The sequence below is a fragment of the Macrobrachium rosenbergii genome, chromosome 55 (assembly GCF_040412425.1).
Source record: "Macrobrachium rosenbergii isolate ZJJX-2024 chromosome 55, ASM4041242v1, whole genome shotgun sequence".
In the NCBI taxonomy this organism is placed as follows: Eukaryota; Metazoa; Arthropoda; class Malacostraca; order Decapoda; family Palaemonidae; genus Macrobrachium; species Macrobrachium rosenbergii.
This window is the reverse complement of record NC_089795.1, coordinates 78,552,663-78,572,337: the sequence shown is the minus strand read 5'-3', so window position 1 is coordinate 78,572,337 and position 19,675 is coordinate 78,552,663. Positions and strand designations below refer to the sequence as shown.

General features: G+C 40.2%; 1 protein-coding gene across 1 annotated transcript in view; it reads left to right on the top strand.

Moving 5' to 3' along the window:
- LOC136835471 (beta-1,4-mannosyl-glycoprotein 4-beta-N-acetylglucosaminyltransferase-like) overlaps nt 1-19,675 on the top strand; it is a 500,376-nt gene that overhangs the window by 91,302 nt on the left and 389,399 nt on the right. Inside the window, exon 2 of the mRNA XM_067099034.1 lies at nt 5,421-5,504. The gene's annotated coding sequence lies outside the window, so the exon portion shown is untranslated. The remainder of the gene's footprint in view (nt 1-5,420; nt 5,505-19,675) is intronic.

The window sequence follows — 19,675 nt, the reverse complement described above, 5'->3', positions numbered from 1 at the left end:
TGCTTGCCTCAGGGTCTTCACATAAAAGCCCCAAGACAGCAAATCTACAGTAATTCGGCTCAAAGAGATGACGTTTTTGTCATGTGCCTTTTGGCTGTGGTACAGTAGAATTGAATTCAGTTTATAACCTCTCTTGATAACTAAATTTACAAGTCCCGGTTGCCCCTGTAGCATACCCATAAGTGTAAGCTCCAGTCTTAGCGAGAACAGATGCACTTATATAAAATTCCTTTTGAATGTAGAAAACAGAATTCGTAAGGTTCTAGCCTCTTTCATGACCTGTGTGGGTCAATTGGTAGGGCCCTGGCTTTTCATTTGAGAGACCTGGTTCGATCCCAGTGTGAGTCAGAAATTTATTTCAGTGACACGTGCTCATGTGTTGATTAGTTCCATATATATATATATATATATATATATATATATATATATATATATATATATATATATATATATATATATATATATATATATATATATATATATAGTGTGAGTGTGTGTGTATGTATACATACATACATTTTTGCTGTAGTTTCTCTGCCCGGTTCCATTAACTACAGCCTAATTTTGTTGCAGGTATCATATTTTGTGAAACGAAACTTTTGTCTTCCGATCTGCTAATGGCCTTTGGATGAGAACAGTTTGAAACTTATCTGCTAAACTCTTCTTTAAAGTTTTACAGTTGAAGTTAACCAAAAAAAAAAGTATTGTTTGCCGGGAAGAACTTTTCAGAAGAGCTCTAGGTAATTTTTTCAGTTTTTGGGTAAAATATGATCGCCTCTGATTTCATAGTTTTTCTCTTAAAAACCTAATTTTTCGATTAGTTAAATAGGCACGAACAACATTTACAGAATTACCTTATTTTATACACATATACATATATGTATATGTATACATATATGTATGTATTATATATGTATGTAATGACGTAGTGTTGACAGTAGATTGAGGGAGGATGAAAACCATATATTTGTATAAATGTTAGGGACTAAATTTACCAGCAGATGGTATAGGCAGAACGAAGAGGCGAGTCACAGAATAATTTGAAAGAAGAGAGGAAGCAAGATGCTTGCAAAAGATTGGGAGGAAGCCAAGGTTGGAATGTATAAAAGGTTTGATAAGCCAACTCTCTTTTTTGGAAATGAAATGTGTATGTTGATTGCTAATAAAAGAAAACAAGTAGAATATCAGCCGAAGTTTCTTCGGCGCAGTCGAGTTTTCTGTACAGCGTATTATCAAGGCCACCGAAAATAGATCTATCTTCCGGTGGTATAAGTATAATCTGTATGAACCCCGGCCCGTGAAACTTTAACCACGGCCCGGTGGTGGCATATCCCATATCGTTGCCAGAAGCACGATTATAGTTAAATTTAACCTTAAATAGAATAAAAATGACTGAGGCTAGAGGGCTTCAATATGGTATCTTTGATGATAGGAGGGTGGATGATCAACATACCAATTTGCAGCCCTCAAGCCTCATCAGTTTTTAAGATCTAATGGCGTAAAGAAAAAGTGCGGACGGACAGACAAAGCTGGCACAATAGTTTTCTTTTACAGAAAACTAAAATCAGGGAACTTTTTGCTTACGTAGTACATGTAGCATAAGTAGAATTAAAAGGATGAGAACTTTAGAGATACACAGAGATAGTAAATTGTTTGCATGGTTGACAGGCTGGATCAGATTATTTTGAAAAGGTTTGATCTTGTGGGAAGAATGAAGGAAGATTGGATGATAAAAAGAGTATGCAATTATGTAGTAATGGAAGAGGAGAGAATAGCAAAACCTCTAGAAAGGGCTGGATAATGGTGTGAACGAAGTATTGTAAAGGAAATACCTTTACATCCAGGAAGCGACAGTGCGTATGCAAGATAAGAGTTGTATGGCCGAGTGTAAGCAGGTTGTTAGACACTACTGTACTGATTAGCCTTCAGCGTAGGTACTACATATGAACGTTCTGTTTTGTGGGATATTTTTGCACAAGGGGGTTCAGTTTTATTTCAGCAGTTAAATATGCTTGTGTATGTGATCTTTTCTTTTCTGGAGATTGATGGAGTGAGAAATGGGTAGATACATAAAATTTTACTATTGGTGAAGCGTCGATCGAAGGGTTTTAAGATGGTTTGGTGATGTGGAAGAATAGAAGACGATAGGCTGGTGGAAGGTGTACATTTCTGTAGTGTTTGAAGGCGGAGAAAAGAAAGACTTTGATAGTGCTGAACTGATGTAGTGACAAGTATTAGAAAGGAAGGTTTCGATATACAAGGTAGAAAGGAAGGTTTCGACAAATACTTGATTGATACATCACCTATATTCTTTTTCCGTAAAACAAGAGGTTCTTCTAGATGGCAACAGTTTTACTGAGCGTTTTATTCCTATTGAGACAAATAACTTGCTATTGATACATTACAGTTATCCATGGGAGTTCCTCGTTGGAAGAATCGGTTTCTCGGCTAGCACTCTCCTGATTTTCCGGCGAATGAAGAATGTGGATTAGGTTTTCTAGAGAGTTCAACAGGTTTTTCCACTGAGCTTTTATTCCTATTGATTAAACTGGATACAGAATTAACCTCTCCAACTCAATCAGCTAGTGGTCTGGTTAAACTAGGTGGTTTAGAATGTTCACTGTCTTCCTTACCGAACATAACTGCTTGAGAATCAGTTATCCATGGAGAGGATGTTTCATTATTGACTTATTTCTTTCGTTCTTGGTTGAATCACGTCGAGTTCTAGTTAGTAATCCTTGGAGAGCACAGTTCTCTTCCTTGGCCTATCCCAGTTCGAAATGGTCTCCACGAACATATATATATGTGTGTGTGTATATATATACAAATATTTTCGTGGTGTTTATCAAGCTGTTTTTACTTTTTCTAGACAGGATATATTTAGAGGTGTATATATTAATTTTTTGGTAGCTGATCATTGTTTGTATATTTACGTGAATTGACGGTATATATGCCATGATGTGTTGTGGTAAAGTACTATTAAATGTAAGGTTTGAAAAAAATATATTCAAGTTCTCATCGGACATGAATAGACATCATGTTTATATGAGATATTGTCGGTTACTGTGATACCCATAAAATTACTGCAATACTGACACACTTATATAATATATATATATATATATATATATATATATATATATATATATATATATATATATATGTATGTATGTATATGTATATATGTGCTATATATGCACATAGATACATACATCGTATGTGTGCAGTTCATGAACGAAAATCAAGTTTGACTAAGGGACAACAAAAATCAGTACGATGTACATATTTATGAGTTCAGTATCCGAGGACCTATGAACAGAATCTACTTTATAGTTCATTTCCCCATTTCATTGTATTGTTGTTGAATGTGATTGCTGGTACATTCTCCATGCGCAAATTTTGCAACATTTTATTTGGCTGCTACGGTTTTTTGCGTGAAACAACAATTAAAGTATACAAGAAGGAACATGTCATGATCTAACCCCCAAAGAAAGCGAAATATGCAATTGTATTATTTACAGATATATAGTTTTAAAATTCCGTCGTATTAATTTATTGGAATCATTCGCCCCTGGTAATGTGTACTTGTTTACACGACTAAGTTTTCTAGGAAAGAATTTTTCCCCATTGTTTGGTCCTGCTTAAATTTATATACTCGGTTTCCATGTTGGAAGTCGACCATTATTCTTGGCGAGAGATCCGATAGGTCCTTAACATCTTCATTTCCTTGTTGGATAACCCCCTCTTGTGGTTTCATTTGTAACTCTCCCCTGTATGTCAGGAAGAATAAGATTAATGTGGAAGGAAAGGGTAACGACAGACGTTGCAATTGTTTCAGTTGCCAACTTCTGTGATGTTGGAATGAAAGCGTTGTTAATGATCTACATCCCTGTGTGTATTCTGTTCATTGGAAGCAGTTTCGAATAGTTGTTTTGGCTGTAGAACCATATTTTTAATGAAGGTCTTTTCCCCAGGGTGTGTTTTTCAAGTTTCTCGAGGAACTATTGCCTTCACTAAGCGTAGATCTTTTTGCAATTATTTGCTTACTGCTGTATCAGCGGAACAGGTTCTTTATGGTCGTAATATTTACTTAATTTGCCTAAGCGTAAACTAGCTCCATTTAGTTTTAATTCCAGTAGAATTCCTTATTGAAAATTTTTTTAAGTATGTCTGACAGAAGCATTCTTAAATTTTGATGTTAGGCGCCATTTTATTGTATTGTTTATTAAATTGGTCTTTTGACGTAGTAAATCGTGTATCAGTGTGTGGCTGTTTTGCTACTGTCTATAATGTATGGAAAATAGCATGTCATTTTGATAATAAAAGCGTAAGCGGTGTGGTTACAAGTAAATATCAAGCATTGTTAAAAATGTGAAAACCTTCTCCTGTTTCTTTGGGAACGCAGAAGAATTAGATTTATAATCTCTTGGACGAAAACGCTGGTCTTAGAAACCAGAGAGTAATGACAACCACCCGGGAGGCATTTTCCCCAGATGTAACCGAGTACCGAGACCTTTCCCTAAAAAAAAGCAGGACGACATATCTTAAAAACTAACCACAGAATTTTCTTGAAAATAATCTCATTGTGTTTCTCACACCCAAATTATACTAATGGCACTAATTTAACCTATCCTAACTTAACCTAACTCAGGGGCATGGCAAAAATACCGGGGGTGGTGCAATGCTAGCATACAGTCAGGGTTCTGCACCCGAGTTGTCTTTGACGCTTAGTGGCTTACTACTTCTCGTGATACGGCATCGTGACCTGTGGGTTTATAATCGTCGGCTAGGTACTACATAGTAGTGCATTCTTATTCTTATTGGTTTTACTAACTGAATTAATTAATTAGAAGTTGCTTAAATGTAATTTTTTCCAAATTCTGTAGAGAAAGCAGATTGCACAAATCAGAGATTGTAGGAGTCTTAAGAACAATTAGATGGATATTTCTAAGATGGCGTGTGTTTGCTGACTTATTAAAGTGAACGTGTGGTCAGAACTTATTTTAGCATTTATAAGTCTTCAGGATAGGCGAAACTTTTTTTTTTTTTTTTGTATATGATTCACATGGCACATGTGATTCATATTTACATATTGATCATAAGTGCCGGGTTGATATTTTTTTATAATTTTTGGTTTGTGCGTTGAATGTCCGTAAGTGATGCTCAGCCTGAATAAGTTGGATTTTCAAGAATTTTAAATTTTATTTAATTTTCATATCCTTAAATTTACCTATTTTATAATTTTAAACCCCTTGTTTGGGTTGCATGCTATTAAAAAAATTGATAAAATTGATAAGATATGAATAATTAATACGTTCATTTTCATGTTGATATTTAATAAAAGTAGGGCATAAGAAGTCCACTATCAAGAATAATGCACTCCTGTCATTTCAAAAAATGTATTTTCTTTTCTTTTCCAGGCAAGTAACTTCTACGCTAAGCATGACAGGCTGTTCCAAAGATAGGACCAACAACTGAATGGAAATTGTTTAATAGCGTCCAAGGTAAGTCTGCTCGAAGGATTTGCCATAACAGGGAATTACTGAAAACAAAATCTTCTTTGACCTTTCGGGAAGTCGCCCACAGAACATTACTTTCTGGTCAGTGAACTTGATCGCTCTTATTGGTCGCTGCGGAAGAGTTGTACGAAAGAAAATATAAATTTGATTTTCTTTTCATGTGCATAGTACCGACTTCTCTTCAGTTTCGTATATATCAAATTTTTCGAAATTGCATTTCTATTGGCATTTGATAAACGGTTGGTTGGAGTTGTGTATTGTGTCGTTATGTTAAAATTAGAGATCCACTGAATTAAGAAATTGATGTCCACACATCGCATCTGCTCGTTGGTATCGAATACTGAAGTGTATATTGAGGTCCGTTTTGATATTTGCTCCTCTTTGTTAGTTTGCACTGGATGGTCAGTCATTTACAAGTCATTTCAGAAATCACGATATTGTAAGTCGAAGAGAATCAGGAGAAAATTTACCGGAGGCTTTAAAATGTTGTACTTCCACTGTTGATGTTTCTTAGGTAATATATAATAAAGTTCAATGAAAAATCACTGCAACTAGAAGGCAAATGCATAAAAACATGAACAAGATTTTTTCCATGTTATTATGCTCATGAACAATATTCAGATTTTTATATACATATATATATATATATATATATATATATATATATATATATATATATTATATATATATTATATATTATATATAGTCATACTCTATATATGTATTGAGGAATTGTTTAGTTGATATTTTCAGATGATACAGGTAAAACTGTGTATAGTGATGAGAACTGAAGAAACTAATGAAAGGGTATGAATGTATTTGCAAGAGGTGAAAGTTGAGAGTTAAAAGTGGGCAAGAATAAGATTTTGAGCCTAAAAGGAAAATAGGAATAGTTGAAGCAAGGAAGAAAGGAGGGGTTGTGCAAAAGTTTGATCAGAACTTAAATTGTGCTTGGAATGCAAGGTGGAAAAGCATGAATGGATTGTTTTGATATCTTTCCATTTTATGTAAATAAAGAAGGTTGAGGTTTATAGATGAAATGAATTGAAGAGGTGAGCAAAAGTAGAGGTATGTAGAAGTGGTATAAATTTTAGAATAAGTGAAATGGTGGGATGGTGTTTATAAATCAGAAGTATTATGAGGAAAACTCAAGTTTCGTTGAGAGACGGGATGAAAGAGGTGTTGAAATGTAAGGTCCTCGATAATTAGGAAGCACCTAAAAGATGAAAGCGATTGATGATACCAAATGCAATAGTATTGGGAAGGTCTGTTGAACAGGGTGTTTATCCACGATTCAGCAGTAAAGTATGAATGTGGCAGTGACCGTTGTGTGTGTTTTTTTATCTGTAGCTACCCCCTGTTACGGGTGAACGTCTGATATATTATATATATATATGTGTGTGTGTGTGTATACAGACATATATATATATATATATATATATATATATATATATATATATATATATATATATACTTATATGTTTATATAATGTACTTGCATATATATATATATATATATATATATATATATATATATATATATATATATACTGCTACATACATGCTATATATATATATATATATATATATATATATATATATATATATATATATATATATATATATTCCTTTCTCTTGTCATTCAGTGTTTCATAATTCTTCCTCTCAATCTTTAACTTTTGGGTTGCCTCATAATTTATGAAAGGGTGGGAGATAACTGGATTCATTCTCATACAATGTCTCCCAAAGGCTTTATTAGTAGAGCTACCGTAGAAAAAAAATCAGACACTGCAGGTCATTTTTATCGCCATCCCTTAATAGAAATAATCCCATTGTTAATGAAAAGAATCGTCTAATGCTATGAGTATGCTTAGAAGTGTGTATTGTGGTGGTTGAATATCATTTTAGATTTTTGTCTTAATGATTCTTGACCGAGTCCTTCTTATAAGAGGATGAATCAGCAGAATTAGGAAGAAATTCGTCCTTTAGTCTTTGATGATCACGGAATAATCGGGTTAGCATGCTTTTATCATCACAGTTCTGATGATGATTAATTATTAGTCGTCTACCGACAAAGTCAAAAGAGGACTTTGGTTTTTTCCTGTTTTTTTTTCCTGTCTGTCTTTCGTAAGTTTTTTCTGTCACGCTTACTGTGTCATCGCACATTAAAAAGGTAGACCAATTTGCACCTATTATTTGCTTGATGTGTGTATTCCACTTTGTTGTTCGTCAGTGTGTCTGTGTCCGTCACACTTACTTTTGTCCTTGCAACTCCTACGTGATTGAGGGGTTTCGATCATTCTTGGCACAAAGGTAACAGATTATGCATAGGTATGCTTGAAGGGAGATCGCCACGTCTGTCCAGTTGTCTGCACCTATTATTTGCTTGATGTTTTTTGTCCGTCAGTGTGTTTATGTTTGTCAGTCTGTCACACTTACTTTGTCCTTGCAACTCCTACGTGATTGACGGGTTTCAATCAGTCTTGGTACAAAGGTAACAGATCATGCATAGATATGCTGGAAGGGAGATCGCCACGTTTGTCCATTTGTCTGCCCGTCTGTGAGTCTGTCACACTTACCTTATTTACTTTTTTCTGATCAGGAATGGAGCAGGGTGAAATTATAGCAGGAAAGGCTGCAGACATGTTACGGATCACATCTCCCTGCGAGAAAATTGTCGGAATTATTTACCATTGCAAGAACATGAATGGGGTCTTCAACAATTCACGGAAAGCTCTTAGAGAAATTGGCCAGGGGATCGGTAGGGGACAGGTATTATTGCTTTCAGAATGCTCTCTCTCTCTCTCTCTCTCTCTCTCTCTCTCTCTCTCTCTCTCTCTCTCTCTCTCTCTCTCTCTCTCTCTCTCAGCGAGTAGACCCGTGCTCATTCGTGTAACAAAAAAGAAACCGTAAAAGTGCGTATCAGTATAAGTCTAGTCTGTCTCTGTTAACCTACTTAGTGAAATATGTAACGGGTTGTTAGTACGCTGTTGCGGATGGTATCTGGGGTTGAGGGCAGACCGACAAACAGACAGTCTTGTACAACCTCTCTAACTATTACTTCTAAGTGTGACTGGGATTTTCTCCCAGTTCCTTGTACTTCATCTCCTTTATTTTCTGAATCTTGTATATTGCTGTCCAACCACTCCAACGTCCTTTTTCCCTGTCTTAAGCTCTGAATTTCCGAGAGTGCCCCTTTGCTTGGCGTAACAGCCTGAATTACATAAAACCATAGAACATCCCACCAAGGTGAAATCATGTACCGGACTCTCTCTCTCTCTCTCTCTCTCTCTCTCTCTCTCTCTCTCTCTCTCTCTCTCTCTCTCTCCTTCCAGTTTAAGACGCTCACAATGTCCCGCATCATCCCCATCTCGTCCATGAAATTAATTGGAAAGGGATGGATGAGAGAGAGAGGCTTCCCAACCCATCCCCAATTCATTCCTGGAGAGGGTTTATCTAAGGATCAACTTCCAAAAGACTCTTTCCATTACTTCTCCTCATAGGGAAATGAGGTCGGATTATGACCTCCCGTGATTAAAGATTATTCCCCTTGTAAGCTCTGTGGAAAGATATTTTGTATAATAATCTTTAGGCTGTATATTGCATTGAATTTTTATTTACAATTTTTTGTGAGCTTCTTGAAGGCTAGTCTTTGTATTTTTTCGTTTTTTTTTTAATTATTGATATGGTTGTTGCCACTGCCGATGGTGATGCTTGTGCTGTTGTATTGCAGCTGTTTTGAATTGAATTCAGCCAATCTTTCATTGTTACAAAATGAACAGATTAAATGCTCGAAATGGCCATAAAGTCTGGTTGTAGTTGGATGTAGGTCTGATGATAGGACGTAGTGTCCCTCAGTTTTTAATGCTAAAAGCTTGTAGGTATACAAAATCATTTCTTAGTTTTTTTCATATCCAGATCTTTGTCATTAAATTGATCAAGGCCATTATTCATAGCGGAGACATTTATTTTCTTTTAGGAAATGATCCATAAATACTTAACAGCTTATACATACTGTGTCTAGTTCTCTTTTTCTTATGAATTTTCACATACAGTTTTTAATATCTGTTATGAATTTTTACATATAGTTTTTAATATCTGTCATTTGTATACAGTATATATATATATATATATATATATATATATATATATATATATATATATATATATATATATATAAATGAAACTTAGCGTAGGAGATAGTTCCTCGTTGGGAGAGCGGGTTCCGTTCTCAACTAGCACTCTGCTGGCCGCGAGTTCAGAATCTCCAACCAGCCAATGAAGAATAAGAGGCATTTATTTCTGGTGACAGAAATTAATTTCTCGCTATAATGTGGTTCGGATGCTGTAGGTCCCGTTGCTAAATAACCAATTGGTTCTTAGCCACAGAAAATAAATCTGATCCCTCGGGCCAGCCCTAGGAGAGCTGTTAATCAGCTCAGTAGTCTGGTTAAACTAAGGTATACTTAACTTAGCGTAGGAGGTTATAGAAAGGCATGACATCTATGCGAATGCGAACCATGATTAAGAGATATGTTTTACATGGGAGTGGTATGTGTACATTCAGAAATGATTCCTTATTATGGTATTCTCCCTGATTATGTATAAAAACATTAAGCTGTTTTCCTCATCGTACGATTACTATAGATTACTATAGGGTGAAACGCAGCGGTCACTGTCACATTCGTATAATTACTGAAGCGGAAAACCTCTGCAGTATGCCATAAATATACACAAAGGGTTCATCAGCAGCACTTCCAAGCATCCTGTACACATTACACACTAATATATACACCTCCGTCTTGTAGGCATTCTCGAGCTTTTAAGATTCAAGGACCTTCCTTTCCAATACCTCTTTCACTCCACCTACCTAGCCCTTATTAGGTCTCTTTCCTCCCCTTCCTAATACGTATACACTTTTTTCCACATCCCATCGTCGTCCATTCTTTCAGATGCCAAAACATCTCAAGATACTCTGTTCAGTACTTTCACCCTTTTACCACTTTAAAGAACGGCACACTTCACATCCTTCCAGTTCTTGCACCACCTATACTGTACGAACTGTTCATCTCAAGAGCATCAGCCTTATTCTTTTATTTATTTTGATTTTGCGTTCACATAAAGTCCCTTCCTAATCTTTTGCACACCCTTCTACTTTTTTCTGTTTTTCCTAAGTAGGTTTCTTATTTCTTTGATATATTTTATCTTTTTGCATCCAAAATTCATATTTTAGGTGCCATTTTCTCCCAAATACCTTATTGGTTATGTTGTGAAGTTGATGCGGTAGAGGAATAACTACAATGAAATAGAATTCTGCGGCCGCAAATCTTCAGCAAAGGAGAGAAACATGAACAAAAGATTCTTAACGGTTGGGAGGTGACCAGCCAAGAGTATCTCTGCATTCTTTGTTCCTTCGAATTCTGAGCTCTTCGTACAAATGGTCCTTCTTCGTGTTGTCGAAGTACCTCAGGGGAGAACTGTGGCCCAGAAGTCATTTGCCATATCGCTTTCCCTTCTATCATCATTCCGATTGAGTCACAATAGAGATGTTGCACACTTGTTCACTTCCCAGCAGGTGATCGGGCGTAGAATCCCATGTGGGAAGAGGATGGGCAGCTGATCGACTTTCACGCCAGGGAGACGAGTAAAAGACCAACACTCTCCTGGTTGTAAATGACAGGAAGAACTAATAGCGAAGAGGGGCATGACTAAGAAGACTTTAAAAAAAAAAAAATCGCAAAGACGAAAATAATGAGTATCGTTTGAGGCCCTGTCTAGTTTCAAGAGAGAGAGAGAGAGAGAGAGAGAGAGAGAGAGAGAGAGAGAGAGAGATAAAACCCACCTTATCTCTTTGCTGATAGCGTCTGATTCTCCCTGATGGCTATGCCCTGCCTCTGGGATTGTGCTTTGGTAGTATCAGTACTCCCGAGGGATATGTTGTTCGTCCAGAGACATCTCAGTACCTAAGCTGTATAGTTTCAGAGATTCCTTACGGTTTCTCCGAGAAGACGAACGAAGGTTGTGTGAAATGCAATAGCCTTCCCTGATGGGAAACCGCGCTGCAGGCCAGAACGATCACCAGCCATCATAGTTCGAGAGTAATTCAGTTATTAAATAATGAAGTCCTTTTCTGCTGAAATGAATTCGTGTGAAAAAGCCTCAAGCTTTTCTAGAGTGGCGTGTGATTAGAGATTACGCTACCAAATTTTCATGAATAGCTGGCATTTTTTGGAATTAAAGAATGATTGTACTAGATAGCAAAGTATTTAAAAGGACACATCCTTATAATGGTAAATCCCTGTGCTTATTAACATTCATTGTTTCATATCCATGGTTACTATGTGTGTATGTGCAGTATATATATATATATATATATATATATATATATATATATATATATATATATATATATATATATATATATATATATATATATATATTTTTACGTTTTTCCGTGGTTTTAGTTTGAAATATGCTCTGTGAGACAGGTAGCAACAGTTTAAGTTAATTTAGCCTTGTGATTCTGACTTCGTGGGTACGGGAAAACGTAAAAAAAGAGAAAACAAAGGAGAATTTCATATGAGCATAGGGCTCTTGTTACTGAGGGAAATATTACGTAAAACACGTGGGCAAATTTAAAGTAGTGTATTTACATAAATGATATCAGTCCGGGAAAGAGGAACTCAAGTAGATTACTATCCTGAAGGAGATCCCTACTGGATTGAATGAAACTGGGGGATTCCAGACACAGCCCGAGAAGCTTCCACGAAATAGGATCCCTCTGAAATGAGAGATATGCACATTATACGCCAGTAATGAAAACAGACAAAAGAATAATGAATTCGAAGCTGCACTGAGGGTGCCAAAGGAGTAATAAAGAATTAATACTGCCGATGCAAGAGGCGCACGGACATTAGACAAGGGAGATTTCTGGCTTTCTCCTTAAGAAAATATTACGAGACAAAAGCGTGACTGAAATGGGGCTCTTCCAGGGCACTTTACCTTAGCAGATTTTCCGAGGGCGTGTAGAAGGCGGTCCGTGGATGACTTGCGATTTCCGAGGACGAGTTTCTTCCACGTGGTGAGATGCAAGGGCTTCCGTAAAGGGGCAAGGCGATGGGGACTCCTCGAAACTCCAAGCAATGGCGTGTGGGCTCGAGGAATACGGTTGAAGGGCACGAGGAGAAGTATACTTTGGGAAGGGCCACGTGGTTAGGATGCAAGGGCATCGGTGGGGCCAGGTGTTGAGGACGTCTTCACAAGTTCACTCCATATCTTCCAGCCCGCGTGTGCGTGAGACCTCGTGGGCTTTTGCCTTTTATCCCCTCCTATGGGGCAGGGGGGCGTCCATCACAGATGCTTTGACTCATTGCACCTGCTGCCCGCAGGGGAGGTTTTGGCCTGTAGGAGAAACGCCCAAGCCAGATTACTTTTGCCTCGAAGGAAAGATCTTTATCAAAAATGGGAGCGCCTTTAATCTTTTAACCCTTGTTTTTAAGTCGATAGACAGATGGTCTATCGATCGGCCGGCTGGCAGTAAATGAACAACCAACAACAACAAAGGAGGGGGGGGGAGGTAATTTGCTAGCGAATTCTTGCTAATCATAATACCTCCCCATACAAGATGATGTACATACCTCCTTCGGGTGTGTACATCGATATTCAAGAATGAGCGGCAAATGCTTTACGTTACTCTACATTCTGCCTTGCAATGAACTTTACTCCTAAGGGTTTTATGAAGCTGAGACATTACTTTTAATAACACATTGGGACAATTTTTCGTTAACAGGACGCAAAGTGATTTAAACACTTGCAAAAGAATAATTACTTTAGATTTGGTTACCCACTGTAACTTTATAAAGTGACTCGAACAATTGTGAATTAATTAAGATTATAGGACCACGTATATGAGGCTATGGCCAACAAATGAAAAGAAATGGTTATTGTTCAAGAATTAAAATACACGGTTACTTAATTTTAGATAAAATGCATGCGGTTAGTACAATCTGCCTTGAAGAGGCTGTGTAAATGAAAAACAGCGTTTATTTTTGTAAATGACATCCCCTTTACGCGATATTGTAATGACTATACATATTCGCATTGATAATTTATCTTCGTTTTAACGTACTTTGCTTAGTCGGCCCCACACGGATTTTGACAGCCGTATGCGGGAGAGAGTATTCATGAGGTTTTAATTCGCTAACCTTAAACTACGCTAATTTTATCGTCCACTGCCTACTCAATGTTATGACGGGGCGAGCAGACAAAAGATGTGGGTAGGACAAACAGAGATCTTGGAAGGAAATGGAAGGGGAAAAGGGATAATAATAACAAAAGGAAAATTACCAAGACATTACGAATGAAACTTGACCGCATATGAAAGGCGGGACACGTCCCTCAGAGCTTACAAAAGGGGCATTTAAATCACAAGGGCAAGAGTTTATGACTCGCGATTCATTAAAATAAAGATAACTAAATGACTAAAAGAAAGTAAATGATATTGGCAGAAGAGCTAAGGGAAAAAGAGTGAGGGTTTTATTGTGTTAGGCGGGAATTTGTTTTCCTTCGCCTATAAATTACGGCCCGGACTATCACTTCAGTCCCAGGGCGAGGAAAGTGCACCCGAAGGGCGCGACTCCTTCAGGAGGGGTTGACACGCACGCCCGGTGCCAAGGTGTGGGCGCAAGGGCGTGCCACTTCTCACTCTGTTATTCTTAATGACTTGTACATTGTGTGGGGAATGGTATCCCGTATTTAATTGCCTCTTGTGGGGATAATTTAAGGGAAGACTAAATAGAAGGTGATAAGAGATAGGAGTTCCTGAGGAACGGAGGAAGATAGAGGAGGGCCTGACATCCCCTTCTGGATTAGGGGTGCCAAGACCTTCGAAAAATGAAATGGTGGCACAGGTGCCAGGGGAGCTCTAGAGCTCTTTGTAAACTACCTGGAAATTCCCACGCCCGTGGTAATTTCGCCTCGAGCCTTTCTTAGTGGGACAGTCGTCCTCGGCCGGGGAAGCGGAGGGCCCGCGACCGGAGGGCGGCACGGAGTACCACCTGGGCCTGCTGATGCGACAGCTGACGCAGGAGTGTTCTGTGCGGGTTCTACCATGATCCGTCGCGGCTCTTGTAGTTCATCGGCCAAGTGAGATATGGCAGAATCCTGACTTGCAATTGCGTCGGCGACGGGCTGAGGCAGAGAGGAGGCGGTCGGGGGTGGCGTGGCGGCTCGCGAGGTAACGTTGACCAGCTCAGGCACGGGTTGCGAGGCCGCACCTGCAGGTGAGCTTCCGCGGTGGTCGGGAGGAACCGTCTCTCTGACCGACGCTGGTAGCGGTGCCAGGCCGGGGAAGAGAGGGGTCCTGAGTTGGATCCCGTGAATGGAGATCGGCGTAGCGCTCTGGCGTTGGCACTAGGGCAGAGTCAGGCGCTATCAGAGGTTTCTTGGGCTCGTCGGTCAGGACGGACGAAGCTTGGCCCTGCTCGGGGCATGCAAGTGGCACCGGCAGGAATTTGGCATCTCCTGAAGGGAGATTTGATTGGGGCCCTGGCACTGGCACTGAGGCAGGGCCGGGCACTGGAATGGGATCGGGAACCGATCGGGGCCACTGTACATTGTACTCAGGTGGCACTGGTGGGGACTGCACGTCCTTCTGGTACCCAGGGGCGCCAGTCTTGGCTGAGGGAGAAGCGGGGAGGATTACTCGCGCCCGCGGAATGATTCGGGAATGGGGACCCCTAGATGGTCGTGATTTCGGTGGGGACTGAAAGTCCTGTCCCAGGATGACGTCATAGCCTCCGGGAGATGGCTTGCTACTGCAAGATTGCAAATTTTGGATTGGTGAGGTCTTGTGACTCTCAATTGGACCGTAGGGAGTATCATTTTGAACTGATTTATTCCCTCGATCGTGACGAGTTTTCGTCTATTGACGATAGCTCCGTAGGGAACTCTGTCCCTTCGGATGAGGGAGATTTGTGCGCCCGAGTCCTCGAAAGCAGTGACTCGGCGCGCGGGCTCACTACCTCGTGGAGGGGCCACGTATACAGGCCCTTCGGCAGGAGGGCCTAATGACTGGGGATCTGTGACGCCAAGGCGACGGTGGGAGTAGTTGATTTATTATTGCGTGGGCATTTCGCCCATGCGGAGAATAATATAGACCTTGCACGCCGTGCAAAAGGTCTGGCTAAAATCTTTCCGCTGCCCCTGTGGAGGGTGTAGGCGTGTTATTTGTCGGTTTTCCGGGAGAGAGAGGAGCGGTTTCTTGTTCCGGCACTGTTCGGAGGAATGCCCCGTTTTCTTGCAATAATGGCAAGTTAGGGGTTTGCCCGAGTTCCCATTTTTGTGGAATTTGAACCTCCGAAGGGACGGGGACTTATCTTCCGCCCCATGGATCCCTCTTGAGGGTGGTGAGTTTCCACATGTCTGCTATTCGGCAACACTCGGTGAGTGTTGCTGGGGCTTTTTTCCACTATATGAGTGGCGAGGGCAGGAGGGGCGTAGCGCGGGAAATGCTCGAATTTAAACCGCTCGAGTACCTCGGCGGTGTTAGTGGCTCCTTCGAATCGAGCCATTTTGTCAACGCCAGCTCGAATGGTACGCCCAATCGGACCAAGTCTGGCCTGCTTCTCTGGGCTGCTCTCTCCAACGTCTCCTCCACCGCTCGGGGGTAATCTCGTACGCCTTCCGTAACTGCTTGGCGTCCGGGCTTCCCAGTTCCCGATCGTCCAGCGGGAAGGGCGTGGTAGGCAACGAGGGCCTTTCCGCCAGGAATTTAGTGAGAACAAGGGAGAGTTCCGCGGGGAGAGATCGCAGCACTCCAGGACTCGTTCGGCCCTTTCAAGCCATACTTCGGGTTCGGACTCGTCCATTTTGGCATGAACGAGTGAGCTTGGCTGAGGGCACTCATCCCGCGGCAGGGGGCGGGGGTGGCGGGCTGTCGTTCTAGCATCTGGAGCTCGTGGGCGCGCTGTCGCTCTCGATCTTCCCATTCTCGTTCCTCCCTTTTCTCTTGGGCGATTCTGTCTCTCTCTCTCTCCTCACGTTCTCTTTCCTTCTCCTGCTCTTGAGCGATTCGTTCCCTCTCTCTCTCGGCACGTTCTTTATCCTTCTCCTGCTCTTGGGCAACTCGTTCTCTCTCTCTCTCCGCCTTGGCATCGTCCACTCGTTCTTGAACCCATGCTCTCAGATCTTGCCCCGATAGTCCCATGTCCTTCCCAGCGGACATGTAGAATTTGAAATCCTCGTTTTGTTGGGCTCTGGTATTAGCCATCTTGGAATAATGGGTATAGGATATGTCTGAAAAGACTCAATTGTTAAACACTTGGATGTGTCTTGGAAAGAAGTCTGAGGAGACGTGGTTGTTCTTGGCTTGGCGAACGAATTTTAATATGTGTCGTCTCGGAAGACGTAGTTGGATTTTGTCACGCTCGGACTTGGCGGCTGTAGCGTGAAGTTAAGGAGTTGTTCTAACGAACTAGAATGATCAGTCCGTAAGGGCTTAGATGTGTGTGAACTACACTATATAATGTCTCAAAAGTACTTAATTTTGGGTTCCCGCAGGAAATTCTCAATGAGAAATTCTCTGCCACGTGCGAATTTGGAGAATTTTTGTATGAGTCTCTGAGGACTGGAATTTGGAGAAATTCTCGCCACGTGCGACGTAGAATTTTAGGAGTCTCTGAGGACTGGAGTTTGGAGGAATTCTCGCCACGTGCGACGTAGAATTTTAGGAGTCACGTAGGACTTGGAATTTGTGGAATTTGGAGGAATTCTCGCCACGTACGACGTAGAATTTTAGGAGTCACTTAGGACTTGGAATTACGATTCGTCCCTTAGGACTTAGAAATTACTAACGGAAACCCAAAGAGAAATGAATGGGGAAAAAAAAAAAAAAAATACACACGCGGGCATGGGCGGGGTGGGGATGCAGGTCGTTTGGCCAACACCGGAGGTATTTTTAGATTCTGGGTGAATGAACCCGTATATTTATATACCGTCTGGGATTCGGAGAATTTCCCAGTCGTCTGAGAGGATAACAGTACAATGGCCTAGTAATTTTCCCTATATGCGGAGTTTAAATTTCGCTTTCCTAACACCTAACTCAATTCTAACTACACTGAGAGAATTTTCAGCAATGCAAGCTGACTTCGTCGTGTCCCACGTGGAATTTTATTCGCGCCTAAATAACAGTTCGCTAATTCGAAATGCGAAGTAACATTTATCACAGAGGAATTTCTTTCGCACTATTCCTCGAAGCAAGAATATGGCAAGGATTTTAACACAGGAATTTCGCACTATTCCTCGAAGCAAAGGATGGTTAGCACTGGTTATTTCCTAACTACCTATCCTGAAAGGCATGCATTAACGAATCTAATACGGCGGTTCTTTTCTCTCAGTGATTACATGCGTCCCTATTTCTAATTCCTAGGAACAGTCACGATTGTAAAAAGGTTTTGCTAAGATTAACACATTACTTACGTGGGATTTTCTGGATCTGTGTGCTGGTTTTACACAAAAGGTTCGTAATTGTCTCGTACCCAGCTTAGCTTTGCTAATAGCTGATCTGGCAAGTTGCAAATGCAATAAAGCAACGCTAGGGGAACTGCAACTGCAAAACGAGATCTATGGCCAGGTCGCCATTTTTACGTTTTTCCGTGGTTTTAGTTTGAAATATGCTCTGTGAGACAGGTAGCAACAGTTTAAGTTAATTTAGCCTTGTGATTCTGACTTCGTGGGTACGGGAAAACGTAAAAAAAAGAGGAAAACAAAGGAGAATTTCATATGAGCATAGGGCTCTTGTTACTGAGGGAAATATTACGTAAAACACGTGGGCAAATTTAAAGTAGTGTATTTACATAAATGATATCAGTCCGGGAAAGAGGAACTCAAGTAGATTACTATCCTGAAGGAGATCCCTACTGGATTGAATGAAACTGGGGATTCCAGACACAGCCCGAGAAGCTTCCACGAAATAGGATCCTCTGAAATGAGAGATATGCACATTATACGCCAGTAATGAAAACAGACAAAAGAATAATGAATTCGAAGCTGCACTGAGGGTGCCAAAGGAGTAATAAAGAATTAATACTGCCGATGCAAGAGGCGCACGGACATTAGACAAGGGAGATTTCTGGCTTTCTCCTTAAGAAAATATTACGAGACAAAAGCGTGACTGAAATGGGGCTCTTCCAGGGCACTTTACCTTAGCAGATTTTCCGAGGGCGTGTAGAAGGCGGTCCGTGGATGACTTGCAATTTCCGAGGACGAGTTTCTTCCACGTGGTGAGATGCAAGGGCTTCCGTAAAGGGCAAGGCGATGGGGACTCCTCGAAACTCAAAGCAATGGCGTGTGGGCTCGAGGAATACGGTTGAAGGGCATGAGGAGAAGTATACTTTGGGAAGGGCCACGTGGTTAGGGATGCAAGGGCATCGGTGGGGCCAGGTGTTGAGGACGTCTTCACAAGTTCACTCCATATCTTCCAGCCCGCGTGTGCGTGAGACCTCGTGGGCTTTTGCCTTTATCCCCTCCTATGGGGCAGGGGGCGTCCATCACAGATGCTTTGACTCATTGCACCTGCTGCCCGCAGGGAGGTTTTGGCCTGTAGGAGAAACGCCCAAGCCAGATTACTTTTGCCTCGAAGGAAAGATCTTTATCAAAAATGGGAGCGCCTTTAATCTTTTAACCCTTGTTTTTAAGTCGATAGACAGATGGTCTATCGATCGGCCGGCTGGCAGTAAATGAACAACCAACAACAACAAAGGAGGGGGAGGTAATTTGCTAGCGAATTCTTGCTAATCATAATAATATATATATATATATATATATATATATATATATATATATATATATATATATATATATATATATATATATATATATATATATATATATATATATATATATATATATATATATATATATATATATATATATATATATATATATATATATATATATATATATATATATATATATATATATACCTGCCATCATGGCAGCACGTCTGTATGGCACTGTAAAATGTGTATATTGCAAGTAAAATTAAATACATTTACATGTTCCAAATTTAGAGTTCATCCATATTCTATACTTCATACATAATCAAATGGTGCGTTTACCGAGTACTGCTTTTGTACATTTGCCCCCTCTCCTTTAAG